Here is a 4,943-nt window from a genome sequence, read left to right on the forward strand (position 1 = left end):
AGATCGCAATATTCTAGCTTCTTAGAGGGGAATCCATGTAGGCTGCAAACTGTTAATCTTTATCAAACAGGAAGCGACCTTGAGTGACATTGGCTGATTTTTTTTCTTTGGATCTTACGCATGGCACGCCTGGTATGCCCGGGCTCCAACTGGGAGCTGGAAACTAGGCGACTCGGTAAACCTCGAAATACCGCAGGGCATCCACGGTGGCTTCATTCCCCTTTAAGTGTTGGAGAAACTACGTAAGTTGACTTGCTGATCCATCCAGACATCATCTGCTAAGAAGTACCCTCGGCACCGCGTGCGAGCTGTGAGCTGACCTTGACACTAAACCAGCAGCGCGCCACTGCGCCTTGAACACTGCCCCAACACCTCAGGTCGGCGTTTCCCGGCGGTGCGGGGCTCTCTCATAACAGCAGGAATCTCCCGGCCACAGTGGCTGTGGAATGATTTGTGTCGAGGGTTCCAGTGCGTGTTGGCTGAGGGCTCCTCCGGCGCTGGCCTGGCGACTGGCGCGGCTTTCGCTCATACTTCTCAGATGTGCATAGTTCACCGCTCAGTCTGCCTTCGCTCCCTGCATGCTTACTGTCTTCGTTCGAGCTGGGACGCCCAAACAAGGAGATGGGTGCAGTTTCTTCGGCCGACCGGCCTGCAGGTACCCGGCCGGGGCGGGTGCGCAGACCCCGAGCGCGCCGGCGGCAGTGGTCCTTTCGTGGGTGTGGCCGTACGCGTGTCTCGGCGACCGGCGCAGATGGGGAGTCTCTAGCGCTGGATGAGGCATGCCGGCCGACCAGTTGACGTGGCGATTCCCGCAGTAGTAACCTTCTTCTACCATCTGGCTTTGAGTGTGGTCGGCTGGTCTTCAGGGCGCGCGCGGCGAATTTTTGGTCCACCGTGCGGGGGCCGTCCCACCTGAAGACGGACTGACACAAGCTGCAGCAGGCGAGTGGTTGAAAGGGAGGTCCCATCCCTGGGGCGTATTTCAAAAACATATGTGGTGAAACCTCAGGACCACTTTTGTCGATGAAAGCGCTGGGTAGTGCCACTGCAGCACCATCAAGAAAGGATATTCATCTTGACAATTTTGTAGTCCATGTACGCTGTAAACTTTTTCAGAACGTGACACGTCTTTCTTGATAGCCCCAGATCTCGACAACTGCTTATGTCGCGGCTGCCGTTGTTATGACGACAGCAATGGGAGAAATCAAGGCCATAGACTAGCGGTTCAAAATCGCGTAAGTTGCTGACTGCATTTGCGAGAAACATTATTCACATAGATAAGACAGTAATGATAGTCTTATTCCTCAGAAAAAAAAACAGGAAAATGGAGGAATAGATGCGGTAAGATTGCCTGCCGATGATCCTCCTCGATTTTTTTAGGTTTTTTAAAAGCAGGCCGCAGTTCTTACAGGACACCAACATTCAGGGAAAAACAAGGAGCAATTGCCAGCCATTATTACGATGCACGGAATATCAAACTATGATATAACATACCTGTCATATTCTAATCTTTAGTTAGATATGCACTGTATTGTAGTAATGGCTGGCAACTGATCCTTTTTAATCCCCTGAATGTTGGTATCCTGTAAAAGCTGTGGCTCACTGTTTCAAAAACCTGAAAATGGAATAGGATCATCGGCAGATAATTCTATATTCACTTTTGCTTTTGTTTCGATAAAAGCTTGTAGCCAAAATATCAGCTGACCTATAAGCAGCATTTGTGCTTGGTCTGCGGTATACTAGCCTCGCGTTTGCCTACCTTTTTCTCCAAATAGTGTTTCAAGCTTTCGTAGCATTTATTGCACAAGCCTGTTAACAAATAAGTGCAGTGCAAACATCATGGAACACACACGTTGGAAAAACAAGTCTAATAAAATGTATTACTTTCATAATGGTGAGCAGGGAGTCCAATTCCACTTCCCCAGCAGGAGCGGCTACTTCAAATAGAAAATCCGAGTTATTCAGAATGTTTTCGAGGAAGTTGGTATTATCAATGTAATCGAACGCGTCTAATCTACCAATACGTGAAATGTACGAAAAGTTGGCATACTCCGTTTCAAGTAAAATTGGCATTTTCAATAATTTCAACAAGCTTGAAGAGTGAAAGATAGAACGAGGTAACAGTTTGAACACCTCCTGCACTGGGCTAAGAGCAATCTCATCAAAAACCTCCAAAAGTCATGCAAAGCTCCCTCAAACCCATCCGTTCAGTTTGCCTCTGCGCCGAGCCATGATCCTCGCCCTTCGACGCGCCGTGCCGGGCACCATGGACGGCTGCGAGCTCGTCGACACGACTACCGGACCTGCCTGGCGCGACGCGTTCTGCGAGAGGCGGGCATGTTTCTGGCTAGGGTCCGGGTGGCCGAGTCGGCGCCAGGCCATGTCCGGGCGGCGGGCCCAGCCCGGACCGGGCCGGGCCGGGCCGGGCTGGCTGGCTGACATCCGCTGCAGCCGACCACGCCCGGCTGCCAGCCTGGGCCCGCCAACTTCGCCGAACAGGACGCCCAGTTTCACTAACCGATACAACCGACCAGCCGGCGATCGGCCGTAGTACAGGGTCGGTGCCGCTGCAGCCCGCGCCGCCCGGGCAGCGCGTGCCCGTGCACCGCTCGCGCGGCCCGGCGCAGAAGATGGCGACGTGGCAGCACCCGGACCACGGCTGACTCTCCACCCATCGAAGAGCCGACCATGCTACGGTTCCGCGGTACAAGACCACTTGCCATTCAATAGCGAAACAGGGCATCGCTACATGCGAGGCACAAATTCTCTAACGAGCGGCTAAATAGCTGAAACTCGTTGCATCCTGAGCTCGAGCGGTGTGGTAGGTGGGTGTAACGGTACGCCGCGGCGTACCGCCATTGTAAACCGACGCGACGGTTTACAGTTGTTGGGTTCCCCTGAAATGCGTTGATTGTTTAGAATGATTCCCCTTCACTGCCTACGAGTCATCTCTCTGTTGCAAGGCGTTCACTCGTCGCGTTCGCTCCAGGATTTTGGTTTTAACGCAAGTGCCATGGAAGGGTTATGTTACACTTAACTTTTGCAGTGCTCAGAATGTTACTCTCAGATATGGTGGCATTGCGGTGATAGTGTATTACTTAACAACATTTGTTCACCTTGTTTATCTAAGAAGACAAAGAGAATCGTACCGATTCTCCCAGTGCTTTCTGAGTGTCGAAATTAAATTTTTATTTTGAAATCAAGCTCTTAATTTTAAACTGAATTTCTGAATCTTGAGATTCAGGTTCTGAATTTGGGAGCTGGATTACTGAAGTATGAGCATTCATTTGTAAATTTTGAACTTAAACCTCTCAATTTTAAAATGGAATTTCTGGACCTTAGAGTCGAATTTCTCAATTTTGAAATTGACTTTTCGAAGAGACTTTGGTGGGCCCCGCCTCTTTACGAAGGCCCCGAAGCTTAGATCATGGACATCGAACTGAGATAACGTTTTTTGGGGGGCTTAAGATGCGCGTCGACAGCCGCGGTCATCTTGGACCTAGAACCGAGACAGCGGCAAGCGGATTTGGGTATGATCTCGTAAAAGGCATTTCTATACATTACGTGTCATGTTTTTGTGACTTACTATTTCATGTTTTCCTCTTTTAGTCTTAGAAGCACTGAGCTCTTTGCGCTAATGATGCGTAGTTCAGCGAAGTACTAAAACCCAAACAGCTGCCAGCGATATCCTCCGGCGAACTTTCGTTCCAACAACAGCCGAGATGTGGAGCTGTTAGCCAGTAAAGCCAGTTAAAAGTAGTCTCCTGGCAGCTGAGCATCTCCTTCCAATTAACCACTTTAATAGAGCACCGAGGTAAGGAACAGTCTGTCAACGAGGCAAAGGTTAAACATTGCAGAGTTGGATATCAATCGATTTGAAATTATATGTCCTGCTATGAAGCATATAGGGCTTACATAACTAGGAAAGTACGTCGCATTTTGTTTCCTACTGTTTTTATCATGAGTGTTGTAAACGTAGGTTTCCGAAGCGTTTCGGAAATATTAAATTAGCGTCCTATTTGGCGAACTAGCGACGACCGGGCGGGCGCACTCGAACTTCCACTCTCATTGAAGAGTGCGTTTTTTTCGAGGATTTTTTCAGTACTTCAAAACGAAATACTTATCCTATAAGATATGTCAAGGTTTGCGCAAGGTGGTGTGCACCTTTTGCCGCTGGACGAATGCGGCAAAGTGTTTTGCTGAAAAGGCGTTTCCGCGCTTTTGGGGTGGATAAAACCTTGCAGCGGCTAAAATGCACTAAACGCAGCGATTTTTAGCCATCGTGAGCGTAAAATTTTCTGTTTAGCGCCGCATTCTGAAGGGCTGAGGCTTCTTTCAAAGATGTAAGGCTTCCAACTACAAGCTTGATGTATTTGGACTCGGTTTGTCAGAGATGGACAGAGTCACACGAGAAATGTACCCACACTTTTCATTGCAGGAAAGCTTTCAGAGCTTTCCCGCTCCAGCTTCATTGGATTGAGTGTTATTTTGCGTAGCGAGCGATCCCATTTGTAAACTGGCGGTGGGATTCACAAAATGCAAGACCGAGCATTTGCCGGTCTGTCATCTCACCCCAGCTGTACTCATATTTTGAGGAAAAACAAAAAAATTTAGCGTATCTAAACAGTTTTGTATTTTGACGAGAAGAAATCACTGCATTCAACTTCTACATCAATCATGCTCAACACAGAGAGAGGATATGGCAAGGACATAGCTGAGCATCGTAAATAAATATTTCTCTTTCGGACCATTTGGTTGCGAATCTCTGTCGTAAATTGCTATTTTTGTGAAAACTTGGCTTTGAGATATAAAACATGAACATATGGCAGTCGGTCATCTCACCCTTAGTGTGTCAAAGCTCGGGGACATTAGAAACGCACTAAGATACTCCGCATGGCTGCATTTTTGCGAAAAAGATTTAGTTAACTCAGCTTCCTCAAAGG

The sequence above is a fragment of the Pollicipes pollicipes genome, unplaced genomic scaffold (genome assembly GCF_011947565.3).
Source record: "Pollicipes pollicipes isolate AB1234 unplaced genomic scaffold, Ppol_2.1 Scaffold_4295;HRSCAF=5057_pilon_pilon_pilon, whole genome shotgun sequence".
Lineage (NCBI taxonomy): Eukaryota > Metazoa > Arthropoda > Thecostraca > Pollicipedomorpha > Pollicipedidae > Pollicipes > Pollicipes pollicipes.